Source organism: Labrus bergylta, chromosome 16, assembly GCF_963930695.1.
Source record: "Labrus bergylta chromosome 16, fLabBer1.1, whole genome shotgun sequence".
Lineage (NCBI taxonomy): Eukaryota > Metazoa > Chordata > Actinopteri > Labriformes > Labridae > Labrus > Labrus bergylta.
Window position 1 is genome coordinate 24,321,823 of NC_089210.1, and position 16,446 is coordinate 24,338,268.

General features: G+C 40.2%; 1 long non-coding RNA gene across 2 annotated transcripts; it reads right to left on the reverse strand.

Annotated features, from left to right (window-relative positions):
* Nucleotides 1-1,236: 1,236 nt before the first annotated feature.
* On the reverse strand, nt 1,237-6,373 carry LOC114920949 (uncharacterized). Of its 2 annotated transcripts, none has more exons than XR_003809239.2 (3): nt 5,841-6,373; nt 5,634-5,733; nt 1,237-1,455 (listed from the first exon to the last, which is right to left on the reverse strand). It is a non-coding gene; the product is annotated as an uncharacterized lncRNA (long non-coding RNA). The 2 variants fall into 2 exon arrangements; XR_003809237.2 differs by having other exon boundaries at nt 5,645-5,733; nt 5,841-6,368.
* Between the last annotated feature and the right edge of the window lie 10,073 nt (nt 6,374-16,446).

Consider the following 16,446-nt stretch of genomic DNA (forward strand, 5'->3'; position numbering starts at 1 on the left):
GAGGGTTTAAAGATACGGCGTCATTGATTTGCAAAAAAGACGACTCAATCCTGTGTTGACAAAAAAAGAAAAGAAAAGATAAACACATAATATGATACGTTCACTCTTCTCTGGGGCAAAATATTGCAGCTTTCCTTAAGCAATTAATCTTTATTGATCTCAAAGCAACATTTGGGAGCAATATTTCAGTTTACATCAGAGCCCCTTCAAGACTTCTCATATTAGATTAAGACATCACAATTTCAATTCCCTTCTATCAGGAGATTTACAGCAAATAAGGGGAAAAAACACAAAATGAAAGCCCACTCGGAGACAATCGATCAAGGCGAGTGAAGTATGCACAAATAGTTTCACTGCGGATATTATAAAACAAACTTTTCAGGAGGATAAGGTCAGTTCAAGGAGCAAACTAGGCCACATATCCTCTGGGTTTGAGGGGGATACACGCTAGAGTTTGACTGAATGCGGTGCAGAGTCCACAGGGACCGAGAGGAAGAAAACAAGAGCAGAGATGGGGACAGATGGGGACGCGATGTAGCTCATCAGACTTTGTTGTGTAAGACCTTTTATGCTCGCAAGACCCTTCGTCTAATCTTATTTTCAGGCCGGGTCACAGATAATTTCTTTCATAAACATTTACATAAACTAGCGATTTCATAGAGGTTAATAAAAAAACTGGTCCAATTCCAAGAAAGCAAATAGCACCTTGTGTCCTCAGGCAGCCTTATCTCACAAAGAAATATCAGATCACACACTTTGTGCCACCAAATTACATTTTTAGTTTGCCTCAAAGTGCAAAACAATCTTGCACACATCGAATGAGAGTCTTTTGAAGTACTGCTTGTGTGCAAGGAGGAGGCCATTTTCCACACTTCAGTTTAATCTCCCAGATTTGAAAAATACAACACTCCGGCTCGCTTGTTGCTTGTTGTCAGGGAATCCTGTTTGTCTCCGCGAGAAATGGATGAAGTAGCTGTCCCTTTTTTTTGTAAGCAAACACTCGGACACACTCGAAATAAATCCATCCAGCTGAAATGAGGTGCAGCACTGGACTGCAAAAGTGTTGACACGAGTGTTAAGTAGGGTACAGTCTGTGGCGTCATATGGGTGTGACACCCCGGAGAGAAAAAGCTTGTTTGTTAGGGGAGCTTTTGTTCAGCCCTGATAGCAGCGATAAGCTCGAGCTTATTGTAAGGACCATTGTTCTGAAAATAGAAAACACACAAATACGATGTGTAACACATCTGGCAGACCTTTATATAGTGTTTATACATAATCTTTGACTACAATCCCCTGCTATTTATTATTTTTTTATACACAAAAGATTTCATGAACTTTAAAGCCACGTTTCCCTCTGCAGAGAGCTCTTTCTTGCACTTGTTGTCAAAGTCTCTTTGCTCCTCCACCCAGTCCTCATTAGACAGCGGTCCAAAGCTCGCTCGGGCTCCTCAGCCGCTGTGGAAAGAAAAGTCAAAGTCAAACTTTTCAAGATGCACTTGCCAATCAATTTGATGATATCACTATTCCTGTGACTATGCTCTTATCTGAAGGTTATGCTGTAGGTCGAACTAGCTCTATTGAATTTCACACAGTTGACTGTTTATTGCTTGCAAGTTTAAATCCGCTATTTATAAGTGGAAAGCATCCATTATTTGGTTGATGCAACATGGCAATATGATACTAGAGAAGCTGTGCATAGTACTGAATGCATCCTATTGTAAGGCAGAGATTCTAATCAAGAAAATGAATCATTAATAGTAATTAATGAAGTTGAAGTTAGTGTTCCCGTTATTGAACTGAGTTGATGAATAATCGTTCCCATTAAACAAGCAAAACAGTTAAAAACACAGAGTGTCCAACTGCACTATGACCCCATGCCTCAAGAGGGTGCTAACTAAGATTATTCCATTGTTTGTTTTTCTTTAGAAATGTTAAAATAAATTGTTTTATGGAGCATGTTTGCTTTTTCTTATCTTTAGAAATGTGAATATATGTTAACTATTAATGCAAACGTTTCCCTGACCATCACTTTAACTGCACTATCACCCCATGCCTATAGGGGGTGCTAATTCCTATAGTCTTATCACTCACATTATACGACTATCACCAAAAAACTAGAGCAATAATAGTATGTGCATGAATCAGAAAGCAAATATGCTCCATGAAACCACTTATATTCACATTTCTAAGCAAAACCGAACAATCAAATAATCTTAACATATATTAAAACATTTCATTCTAAATTCCACAACTACAATTTCCTGTCTATATGATCAGCATTCATATCCCTTCATATCAGATCTGTGTTTTTCAATCCAACCGTCCTACCATGATAAATCTAACATTTCCTCACTAAGCTCAATCTTCTTTATTGCACCTTTGTTTTTACTACCACTGTAAGTGCATGTTATGTAAACCGCAGTGTTTGATTTACTGTTACATTAATCATTAAATGTACGTCTTGTTTTACATGCACTGCCTGAATGCTGTGATTTCTACTTTACATGCTTCCATCAGTCAACTTAACCATGCCCTTAATTATCCACATATGCACATCTTAGCCCCCCCACCGACCGTTTGTACTTATAAAAACATTAGCTTTTCAGGAAAAAAACGTTTTTTATACATTCATTAAATACAAATGATGACTTTATATTTTTTACTCCAACTGTATTTTGCCATAAGCAGAAATAATTCCAGAGTACAGTTGTGTTTTAGTTGAAGATTTCACCACTCGATGCCACAGTTGTAACTTTACATTAGCTGTAGATAAAGGTTGGAGCTGTTGTTTACATATATTTCTGTTGCGGTTTACAGATTAAATGCCGTTAACGGAAGTTACTGTTATTGTTGTAAGCAAAAGTCAATACCTCATGCAAACAATATCAATATTTTGTGGACTTCAGGGGCTACGTAGAGATGTACTGTTCCCCCATACATACAGAAGGTCACACCTTGGCTGTCTGCACCACTGCTCTCCACCCACTTCTTTTTGCACTTTATGTCAGACAACAATGTTATTTCTGTTTACTTCTGACATCTTCTCTATAAATGCAAACTTCTCCCTGACCATCACTTGGGCAAACTTCTATTCTTCTATTCTAATGGCAACAGAAAATAATGTGGAAGAAGGCATGCCAGCACAATTGCTCAAATGACACAAGAAGTTTGAATTAACCACAACCAGGGTCGACTCTAGGCATGGGCAATACAGGTGGTCGCTTAGGGCGCCAGGCTCCAGGGGGTGTCGGTGTGAGCCCTGGATATTGTGAATATAAACCAACTACTGGATTGTCAACTTTCCCACTCCTTCCCCTAAGCTCTGCTCGATTCAGCCTCTCTCTTTCTGTCTCTCTCTCTTGCTCGCTTTCCAACTCACTCACTACGCACTCCACAACAGCAGGAGAAGAGGAGAGAAAAAAACCCAACTCTGTGTCTTCAGACTGTTCCAAACCAGAAGTGAGGGTAAGAAGTAAGACCCTGAAGTAACGTGAAGAATGATGATTGACATTATACGTTTCCTCATATGATCGTCTGTGCTGATCTTGAGTGTGCCTTCAAATCATAATCTTGCCTATGGGCGCCAAAACATCTAGAGCCAGCCCTGATCACAACCCTTCAGGTGTTTTTGGCATCAAAAATGATCGACTGAGAAAGACCAGTTATTCCCCAGTACCTTCTGTCTGACTGTATTTCCAGGCCTTCACTCATGGCCCTTGTCCTTGTATCTCATCCCAGCTAATCAAACATCTCATACAGTGTGATTGGCCCTCTATGTTATATACTTTTCTACTCAGTCCTGCAATCGTACAACACAATAGTTGAATTCTGGACAATTTTTCTTCCTCTTTCAATATTACTCTCTGTCTTCTCTTCGTTTTACTGGTACAAGAGCTTCTCCAGCTTTCTAATTATTTTTTTTTTACCATCACCTCGGGGAAAAAAAACCCAACAACAACAACGAGAACAGTGAAGGTCCTTTGTTCAAGCAGCTTACTAGAACCTAAATTCACTTTAAACATATAAAAGGAATGGACATACCAACGTAAATTCCAGCAGTGATTTGTTGTCTGGCATTTGAAGCCTTGATTTTGCAATTTGGACATCACCTGTTCTTTTTTGGAGCATGATCATATTTGGATCAGAATTGACAACATTTGTTTAAGACCAAAAAGATGTAAGAGCTCGTAGCAAGCCCACCAGCAGAAATGGCCGGGCTCCTCAAAGGCCCAGTGAATGGGCCCTCCCAGAATCTGATTTAAATCAATGGATGTATGGACATTTGACCATTAGCTACTGTTAGCACTAGCCTCGTGGCTAACATTAGCTCCCTCGGCCTGGCTGCCATCAGCCTTTGGAGCGGACTGAAATAACTTTGTTAACAAAGAGCTTGTTTGGTTCAAATGCCTGAGCCAGCTCTCTCCTTTTCTTCTTCTTTCTTTTCTTCTGCATCTTAACTCTGTGCAGGTCCTGGAATGGCTGCAGTTTGTGACATAACTAGCATAACAGTTAAGTAAACTGGGCTCGCTTACGTCATTAACATTAGAGCAACAGCAACAACAACAACAACAACGGCTCATATCATTTTAAGAAGAGGGGGTTTACATGTTGAAACAGCCTCATTTTATTGAAGCAACAACAAATTAAATGTGTGTTTTTGTTGCTTTAAGAGGTAATGGTGAGTATTTAAGTGTAAAATTAAATTTGGTCTATGTTGATTCAAATTCATGGGCCCCTGCCAGGTGACTAGGCCCTGGAAAGCTTTCCCTTTTTGACAAGATGGAGAGATGCAACGTCAGCCACCCGTGACTCAAAGCTGCTACGCCCCTTATTATGCATCATTTTTAGCCTTTACAGTTATACAATATCAATCAGTGAAGTGTTTAAACCCACTGTTATAAGAGGCCTGTTATGAAAGTATTACAGATGCCCCTATATAACCTACAAATACAAACTATTTAAAAGATTGATCCTTTCTGTACAGTTACCATTAATGCCTTTCACCACTGCTGAGTTTTAGACAACAGTATTTACATTACCATGTGGCTTTTATTTACATTTTCTATGTACAGCAATTACAGCAATTAAACTGTGATTTTGTTCTGTTAGTCTGCAAAGTGTATGCTAAAAAAAAATCCCCAGAAACAAGCATGACCTCAGATCAAAACTAACTACATTTAGCAGTATGACAGAAAGGATAACACTTCTCTGAAAAGTGTATTTACCACTCATGAGTCAGCTCAGGGTAACCCTATGAGGACATACATACACTTTGTTTGTTTTTTTGTACCCATGTAATAAAGATGGTGGTATATCGTTCAAATATATTGAGAAATCTGGTATAGTCGACATGTCATGGGAGCAGTGAGGCACACTTATTTTATCACTCAAATGCACTTGGAAGTGAACAATACAAAGCTGGATCTATTCCATAGCATGCTTGGCAGGAATTTTAGAGGTCAATGTGGATTAAATAGCTTGAATTAAAAAAAAAAACCTTCTTGTTTAGTTACAGTGCAGCTCAAAATGGCATTAAGCTCCTCTTTGATGAAGCTAAAGACCCTGTGGCATTAAAATCCCACAGCATATGTCAAAACTTGAGCTACCAAAACAAATACTTTAAATTTACTCACGTTTAATTTACCTGGTTTAGCTTCTGGCTTTAAATCTATTGCGTCTTTTGGGGTTGGTCACATGTTCACTTTGCATGCAGCTCTGGAGCCATTATAGTATCTTAAACAGATAAGAAAAAAAACAGTCAGATTAAATGTAGGTTTCCTCAAGTAAACACAAGTAGTCGTATAATGGTTGCATTGTGAATAATAATAATAATAACTCACGTTGTGCTTCCGATGTTTCAGTTTGTTGGGTGTTAATAAGAGAGGCACAGTTCTGTGCCAGGCTGAGGCAGAGGGTGCAGAAGGTGTAGCTGCAGTTTCCTGAACACACGCCAAAGCATACGTTCACACACATCTGGCAGCAGATGTCACAGCAGCGGTCAGAGCAGTATCTCCAGTCGTCGCTCCGCACACACGAGCAGCCGCCGGCAGCTCTGCAATCCTCCTTACTTTGTAGGCACCAGCTGCAAGGCTTGCAAAACTGTAAGCCCATGGGTCCGCCTGTTAAAAAACACACACTCAGACACCGAGAAACAAGATATTGGAGGAAATCACTGTCTGGAAAAATGGTGTTCTTTTCAAGTCCAGAGATGGAATGGAGAATGTATGTGCAAAAGAAACTCTGTGGAGGAAAAAAACAGCTGATAATTGACTGTCAGTCTGTCCTCAGCGTTGTGCAAGTTTCCTACTATCTCCAGTTAAGTCCAAAGTTCTTGCCAAATGAAATATTTGCCGAAGTCCCATACGAGGAGCTTGAGTAACTTTTATATGTAATGTTTGATGTCATACTGTTCCCCCCTGAGGCCTTCCTCCAGTCAGCTCCATCATCTCCCACATTCACGAGACAAAGAAGGAAGTCAGCCTGAACCGCAATTCGGGGAAGAAACTGGCCCTTCAAAAGAAAAGAAGAGCGTGACAACCTCAAACGTCACTATCAACACAGTTCTCTGTTCACACGAACTCAAAATAATCAGAACACCAGAGACACAGTTTCATTCCACTTCTGAGCATGAAATTAAACAGAGGCGCTCATTCTAGGGCGACTTGTCACGGGGCCTTTAAGATAGAGAAGGTGGTTAGCAAGGCTAATGAGCAATGCAGCACAAATGAAAAAGCTCTGATTTAATTACAGCAGCAATAATCATCCAAGTTTCTTACAGAAAAATAAAAGATAAGGATACAGCAGATGTCTGAAATTGACACAGAAATAGCTTTTTAGTGTGTTCCTTCAATGATTATTTGCAGATTTCTAACAACAATCCGTCACTATTACGCAGAAAACACATGATCATTATTACAAAAACGAGACTGAATGAAGCCACAGTTTCCATATCTTACGGAAGCCCTTACAGGAAATGCATTTATATATTTCATTTCAGTCTGTTTGCCATGGGATAACAAGTACACTTCATCTGTTTTCTTGGGATCTCCACTTATTTATCTCTTTATCTTTGTGTAACAACACTTGTTTTTCCATGAATGAGAGTTCATTTCAGTAATTGGAGAGAGTCATTTCAGAGTCGAGACTTGCGCAAAACCCTTTAGTCACACTGTGTGTTTCCAGGTCACACAGGCAGAGGGGTTAAATGTGATGTTACTTTGGATTGTAAGTGTGTATCGATTCATAGACAATCTGGCAACTTTGGTAACTTCAGAAAAACTGCAGACAGACTAGGGACACATTATTGTTAAAAAATCATGGTGGAATGGATTTTACATAATATGTGACCATTAAATCAAATAATGTACTGCATAGAATCTCAACCTGAGTAAAATAAAGATCTAAAACTTCACAAAAATAAGTCTCATAGCCATCTTACAATAAGGTTGTAAAGCCGTGGAAATCAAAGGAGTTTCCCCGAGAGAAATAACAAAACAGGATTTGGCCAGGAGATGACCTTGAAATACGAAAACAGGAAAAACATGGGGGTTGGCAGGTCTGCATAAATTAGTGGAGTGAAGAACTTAAATTACCCGTCACCACAGGAAAACAAAATGCAAGCAGTAAACTTTTCAAAGCTTTTCAAAACTAACAATGTGTTTCAAAACATGATAATTACATCCATATCTCTCAATGATATGGTACATTTCATTGTCGATTGCAGATTGTATTGGACTGGACATTTTTTCAGAACTGACTGATCTAAGTGGAAACTGTGGCAGATTCAATATTTAATTCAATGAAGTTTTCAACTCCCTACGAAAACACTTCTCTTCCTTCCAAAAACCGACGATCCTGTGATTAAAAAAATCTACCCCAGGAAACAGATTGGCTTTTTATTTTTTACTTACATATTGTATTCTCATAGGAACCCCCACTCATCACGCTTAATCAAGGACAGGGAACAGACTACATCTGTTCACATGGCAGCTCTCCTGACATTTTATTATTTCCCTTCCTTCTCCTCTCCGTCATTCTGTCTCTTTCTCTCTTTCGCCCTCTTCCTCTTCTTTAGACACACACACATTCCCTTCTTGCTCCCCATAACACAAATGTCAGCAGGCTGAGTGTGGCAGGTGAGCGACAGTGAGGCAGATTTGACCTTGACGGGCTCTGAGAGTGAAGTGACAGTAATAAAAGGCTGTAGTGAGCTATTGTTGGCCCTGGGGCACCCATTAATGAATGACATGAAACAGCGACAGGAGGGGGGGGGGGGGGGTGATGGAGGACAGGTGACAGAAGCCCACACAAGGCCCTCACCTGTGATGAGCTTGGCCAGCACCTTGCACAGGGTTCACACTTAAACATACACTTGATGGCATATACTCAGACATCTGCATCCACACACACATACACTCACACAAGTAATGTACGGAGGTGTCAAAACACACAACCACCTACTAACACTCACCGTCTGAGGACATTCTGTCAAAAGGGTGTGTTTACTGTAGAATAAATCACCAGCTATTTCATTACATTATTCATGCGCTAAGTAGACCTCCATGCACCCGAGGGCGACTTGGATTTATTTATTTTTTTCCACCTCCCACTCACTCCAACTCTCATACCCGGATCGTGCACTGATACAAACCCCAGTGACAATTCAGCTTTAATCCCCAGCTTCCCTTGCTGCAGTGCATCCTGTTAGAGAATTGTTGTGAGTGTGGAAATGAGGCTATTTCAGGGATTCAAGCATCTTATACTCAAAGCTCTGACAGTACAGAACAGTTTCAGGTTCTTGCACTGCAGCAGAATCTGTGTTTTTTTTCTCCACCGATATCATGATAATTATAGATAATGAATTGATAGGGGTGACAAGAGCCAGACCACTAATGGAATGCAGTACTTAACCTCCATAATCCCTTTGTGCCCTTCACTTAGTGTCAGGATAATTAGATTACTGCTGGTGATACCTTCTTCAATCGCAGACACCAAGTTACACACACACAAGGGACACGTTTTTTTTTTATATTGGAAGAATTCTGGTTCACATAGGCTAGTATTAACCAATAATGTTTGAGTGGGCTTTAGTTTGTTGGAGGAAAACCGTCCGTTTTGGAGAAAAATAGGCTGTATGCATTGGCTGAACTGTCAGGTGTGATTGGCTTTGGTTTGTTTTTTACCATTCAATTTTTTTTTTTTAATCTGTCTAATCATATGCTGATATCTGTTTGTAGAGATTAGAAATACATATCTCTAATCTCCCACTAAATTCTCAGATGGCATGATGCTTGTAGACTGTAAACATTGCCCAGGAAAGAGGGAGTCCTGGCCAAAATCTTTTAATTGGTTATCATAATTCAGCGGAAGCAAACATTACCATACACCGGCTGATGGTGTTGTGCTTTATTTTAATTGAGATATCACATTGCAATTCATAATTGGTTGTCTCTCAATTCCAACTCCATTCTTTGTTGCCAAGCTGCTAGTCAGCCTGTAAACAATGACAAAGAACAAAGAGAGTCCTGGCCTGAATCTATTATTTAGCTATCCCTGTAATTCAGTAGAACCCCAAATAATCAATCAATCTGTATTTGTATAGCACCAATTCATGACAAATGTTATCCCAAGACACTTTACAAAGGAGCATGTAAAAGACATTACTCATTGTTATATTATCTACAAAGACCCAACATTAATCCATCATGAGCACCAAACAACATTTAGCGTAGTTACAGTGGCAAGAAAAAACATCCAAATTAAAAGCCCAGGAGGCGTTCTCCCGGCAGCAGAAGCCAGGCTCTGGACTAGACGGAGCTCCATCAACCTTCAGCAAGGTGATCTGGCACTACTACCACCTGACGTCCCATGCCCAGTCACCACCATCCGACTTTGTCGTCCCCACAACCACTGTGCCCAGACACCACCATCGGACTGTGGGGTCCCCACAACCACTGTCTGATGCCCAGCTACCTCCATCGGACTGTGTCCTCCACACATCCACCGCTATCCTCATTCACACTTGGCCTCCACGTCCAGAGACAAGGAAGTATGGACAACTGGAACGCAAGGAAAACAAAGGAAAAAAATTCTCCCTGCATATTATCCCATATGCTCTTTATTAAAGTGTCTTGAGATAACACTTGTTATAAATTGCCGCTCTACAAATAATGATTGATTGATGGATTGATTGATTGATAGGGGGCAGCCCCCTAAAGGCTAAATTGTCATTTGTCATAGGATTCAGAAATTGGAGGTGCAAAGCATGTGGACTACGCACTCCAAATTTTGCAGTTAGTTTCAGCTGACTAAGCATGAGTATTGATATATCAGTTCTGAATTGTCTTCTCTCCTCCATCTACAAAATCTATATAACTAAGGGAAACGAGTAATCCTGAGAAATTGCATGTTGGGTAGTTGTGATTAAAGTTCCATCACTTCAGAACTGGGCCCTGCCGTTGGCCGATGGCTCAAGATAAGGGATGAGTAACAGTTTAAACTGTAAAAACTGTGGGAGATTTACTGAACGTGTCGGAGAAGATTTGGTAGTGCTGGGTGAGTTATGAAGGTGGGGAAGACACATTGTATAGTAGGGGAATCCAACATTTCATTGGGATTGACAAGACACTCATATTTTACCCCGGTCATCCCCCCCCAAGGGCTCTGCTCTAGGACCCCACATCGCTACATCACTCCTATCTACTGGGTGGGAGGCAGGATCTAATTGGCAGGTAGCATGTCACATTCAGGGGTGACAGAGAAGAAAAAGAGGGGAAAGATGTGGCAAGAGGAGCCTTAGTAGGAATTTGTAACTGACTTTTTGTCAAATGGCATAATAGTACGAGACCGCCTCCTAATGACTTGAGGTGATCCTCTCACTTTTCTTTAAGCCCCAACAGAAAGTCTGGGGGGATTTTAGGAAAAACTTTTGGACTGATGTATTTATGTAGATTTACCAATGTCCCTCTCACAATGAATGACCTCTTAACTTTCCATAACGCAACAATATTAACATATTTTAAGGATTATTTGTTTGGCCTTTGCCTTTATTGGATTTAACAGTGCAGATAAAAAGCTGCTTGAGAAACAGTCTTTGTGGACAACAATAAACAGGAGGAAAGTTACCCACTCATTGACAGCTCCCATCAATGGTATTCTTACAACATTTTTTTTTTTAATCTCTTTAAACAGATATCTGCATAAAGGTTAAGCAAAATGTAGCCTACAGATCAAATATTGTAACTTGGGCTACAAATCTGCTTGACGCTGAGTCACAAAAGCCAGTGAGCGTTTAGATTTCCTGAGTGCCTCAAATGTGTCAGAAGTGATCAAACCAAACACAACAAAGCTTGACATTATACTTTTTCAGAATCTGCAAAATGATGTTGTGATGTCCGCAAACACACTTGCTGTTAATTGCAAGTGAATCACAAGAAAATCACTTTCTATTTCGTCACATATGATCTGAGTTGGAGTGAAGCCTCTGTATAACTTAGATTCTACTGTTGCTTTACTTTTTGTTAAAGAGAAAATATGTGCATAAACCACAGCATTACAAAACAAAGAAACTCACTCAAAATGGGGATCCAAAAGAACTGGCAAAAAGATTATGAGGCCTAAACAACAGCTTTAAATACTAAACCCCACATTGCAGGGGTGAACACACAAAGACTATTTAGCTCTTAAAAAGATTACAAATGTCACACTTCCATTTGGTCTTTAAAATGTACATAAACTCTACAGAACATGCATCATACTGAAGTTAATCTTACTTTAGGCTGGATTAAAACAATGCACAATTAGACAAATCATCGTAGCTTCCCCTATCCCAAAGTCCAACTTGGTACATTCAAGATTGCCAACACCTGGTGAGGCATGGTGCGTTAATGAGAGAACAGTCCTCAACCAGAAAGTTGACCTCGGAGATAATGTAAATTATTAACCAATGGGGCGCTGGTGGCGCAGTGGTTAGAGCGCACACCACATGTATGGAGGCTGTAGTCATCCAAGCAGGTTCAAAGCCAGGTTCAAATCCAATCTGTGGCTCCTTTCCCGCATGTCATTCCCCACTCTCTTTCTCCCTGGTTTCCAACTCTACCCACTGTCCTATCACTCCAATAAGGGCACAAAATGCCCAAAAACAAAACTCAAAAAAAAGAAGAAATAATTAGTCAAAGCAGTAAGAACCAAGAAAGCAAATACTTAAATGAGAACATATTAAATGAAGCACACTTCAAATGAAAGTGGATCCTAACATTAGTTGATACCCATACCAAATAAAAAGTATCATAGATTCAGACAAATGTATTTTTTCACAAATAGAGTAAGCGATGCTCCCTTTCCCTAATGTCATATTTATTATAAAATATTTGTTGTTATTCCTAAAATGACACGTAAAAGCACTTTCTAGGCAAATTGGACAACTTTGTTGATATTGATGACTGGGTTTTGGTTTTTATTCACTCGTTTTAGGTTTGTTTTCAAATTTATATTTCATTACCATTGGGATGTTACCTTCCTGCGTGTTCATACCCAAATTTACAGTCAACAGGAAACTGCTGCAGGAGGAGGATCGAACCCTTGACCTTTTTGCTTGAGAGACGAGAAGTGAATGTATATCTTATATTGGGCAGAGCCATTATTAATGCATGCTAACACGGTTATCTTAGGTTGTTAAAAATGTTGTTTACAAATAAGCACTCCTTTAGCTTTACCTATAGCCTATAGGTAAAGATTCACAGAGCTTCTAGCATGACTTACGCCCTGTTGAGTCTCAACACAATTTACAAAAAGTGGTTCACCTTTACACAGATGAGCCCCTCTGGAGTTTGTTTAACCACTAGGCAGCATCTCCGGACCATGGCTTACTAAATAACATTTTTTAAAGTGCTTGTTGAGGAGTGTGAGACTAGTTTTCATTGCCCCGCCTAGACCTCCAGCCTGTCTGGAGATTTGAATGCAACACTTTTTCAGAGACATCCTTGCTTAATTTCCATGCCACAGCCGCGCAAGGACAGACTGGCCATCTGGAGCTGTGGAGGACCTTTGTGCCTGTGGTGACTCCAGAATTGCTGAAATGAAAAAAAAAAAGAAAAAAAAACAGAAGAAAGGATAGAGTCATTTTGTTTGGATTTCCTGATGATCCCACTAGGTCTAAGAAGCTGCTGGTGTGCATAGGTAATCCATTTATATCATAGAGTCGCATTGTTCTTTGTCTTTGTCATTACTTTGGAACATTTTTCTCCCAAGGAACGCCAGGCAGACTGATGGTGTTATGCTTTTTTTTATTGAGGTATCACATTGCATCCACAGTTTAATTTTATATAATAGGTCTTGGGAGAATTTGCTGTGAATGTGTCAAGTTACCCTGAATGTGGTATTTTGTTAGTGCTCATTAAGCAGCTGCTGATGTTATAGTTGAATAAATGGTAATCATGATGCACCTTTTTAGGCATGCAAGCTCAAATATTGTGTCATTTATTTGTTCAGTCTCGTTAACAACTTCTCTGTGTTTGCCAGCTGTAACCTGACAACATCATTTTTACTGTCAGGTGTAAAGTATATGGTAGAGTTGATACTGAGAGCTGCAAAGGAGAGGTGCCATGGCAGGCTTTTCATTATGACTGATATCATCTGTCCGACTTTCATTTACAGTTCAAAGTGATGGACAAACACCCCGGGTGAGCCGAGGGACCGTGTCATCAAGTTGTCTTTTTGAAGAAGTGTTTTCTTGCACTTGACAATCCGGCAGTGTGCTTCTGTCACTGTCTTGCCCACGGTGAGACAAGGGGATCGATTATGATTGGTTTCTCAGCGAGTAGTCGAGCTGCGAGATTGACTTGGTAATGTGTGTTGACATGGAGATCAACGGTGCCTACTCAAGCAGCTAGCATTAATGAAGCACAAAATAACAACTGTTTGTGAGGTGGCGGCTGCGCAGATCCTCATTTGCTCTCATTAAGTGTAACACCCACACACAGATGTGCTTGTGTGGCAACAAACTAGTCCTCAGGAGCAAACTAGCCCTGACTCATGTGTGCTTATGGCACATAATCTTGCTTGGATGTGTTTAAACCTCTGCTCAGGAGTTTGTATACTACCCATAAACTATAAAACATGGACATAGTCTCAGTGACGTCACCCATTGGTTTCTGAAGAGATGTTTTGAAACAAAAGGATGGAGGTTGCCGTATTTGTAAAGCTATCTCCACCTCACTTTGGATCAATCTTGTAACAGGCATAGGGTTGGACTTAAGTCGGGCCTTTAGCTTCCTGACAAACTTACCTATCAGTCAAATAAAACACGCCCCAATTACACTAATATATGCATAATTATTTGTGTACCTTGCTTTAATGACATGAATATCTGCTGTAAAAATTGTTATTTTAATATGGGGTTAATTGGACTTCTGAGCCCTTTGAAGCCAGCCTCAAGTGGACACTAAAGGAACTGCATTTTTTTGTACTTAAAACATTAACTTCATTTTTTTTAACACTGGTGGATGAAGCTTAATGCTACCATGGCCATGGATCACCATGACGTCAAGTCTTATGATTTAGTATCCAAATTACTTGAAACTGGCTCCCCTGTCGTTATTCAATACAATATTCTAGCTGGATTGTTTTCTTTTGCATGAAATCCTGCAGATGCTAGTCACTGCGTCCATATATTGAAAAAAAATATATCTTAATATTATTATCCAACCACATTTCAGTGTCTGCAGGATGTCTTATTGTTTTCTGATTTAGGGCATTTCTAGCTTTTTAGGTTAAAGAACTCCATATAGATTCCGGAAGACAGACAAAGTGCTGCTAATTTTAGAACGGTTGAATCTTCACTGTCTGTGTTTTTGAAGACAGTGTGCTCCTCTGGAGCTCGCCTGGCATCCAGTGCCTTCTCCAGCCCATTCATCAAAAGGACCAGTGCTCTTGTGAGTGAGAAGATTTATACACCATGGACGAGAGGTGGAGAATTAGCCCAGATTTATGAGCACAGACTGCAATGGCAAGGCAGCTGCTACTTGACATTTGGACAGAAAATGTGCAAGAAAATTGGAGACAGGAGGGAAACAGGAAATTGGAACAACAGAGAGGTGGAGGAGGATGGAGAAATGACACGTGCTGGTCCGGGATATATAAAAAAGTGGTTTGTGATTGGGAAAGCTAAATTGCAGCAAAGGCTAAAGAGTAAAATATTCATTCAGAGCAGTCTATGAGCATACCAACATATTTGTTTTTGGTCAGCCATCAGGTGACACTTTAATTTCATGTAGAGCTTCTAGAGGTAAAAAGATAATGGACTAAGATGCAGCATCCTGTCCCCTCTCCTGTCACTTATGACTTGGTCCAATTACAACAGCTGGTCAGTATTCAGTCTTTCCAGTTGTAGCAGCTGTTGTAATAGGCTATGTGAAGGAAATATCAAATATTTACATATCATGGCAAACAAATAGTTTAGGTTTAAGATTTAAGGGAAATCATTTTTGGTTTAATGCATCCCATCACCTTTTTTTAGCATCCTCCATCTCAAAGGGCAAAACCTCTTTTTGTACCAGGCTTGAATATGTTCATTTGTGCTCTAACAATTCTGTATTTACATTTTTGTTCAGCCCTGTGGGTTGTTGCTTTGTTTTAGCCAAAAAAAAATAAACCAAAGCAGAAGTACAAAGACTTGTAGTTCCTCTTAAGTCAGTTGGAGTGCAATTATTATAGATGTAGAAGTAGTTATCATACATATACCTAAAATTGTACATGAGTAGCTGAGTTACATTCTACTTGCAATAGGCAGCCTGGAAGGAGCATGAACAGTGAGTTAAAAGGATCTAGTTCTAAAATTATAACAGAAATAGGTCGATGGGTTTGCTGCCATTTCACCTAAATGACTGAAATGTGGCTCATTGTCTGACTTTTCATGATAAGAGGAGGTGGCTGCAGAAATCCTCCTACATCTCGGGGACTCCTAATAAGCTCAGGCAATAAAAGCCACGTTGTATTGTATCAATGTACATGCTACTTTTGCTTGTCTGTGCAAAAATAAACATTAAATAAATAAAACCCCTTTTAGTTGAAGTAGAAATTGCACAGCCCACTGCATCAGAAATAGAAAAACAGCTGATCCAGTGGGATTGCTCATTGGGTGACTCTGTTCATGTCGCTAAAATAAAAACACCTACATTTTGCCTTACAGGTGTTGTGGGCGGAACATGAATGCCGATGATGGCCTGCACCAGTGTGGGTCACTGCCTTTCTCGCCTGGGTTTAGAGGGCACGCAGGAATGGCCTGGAGACCAGACAGTGGTGACAAAAAGCAAAGGGAGGGCTTTTAGGCCATGCCGTGTGCAGTCACTTTGACTCGAGCTGAACCGTCGCGAGGTGACACGGGGAATCACAGAGGGCGGTGTGTGCATGCCCCTGCAGCACCGCGTCCACATCCGAACGGAGCTCAAA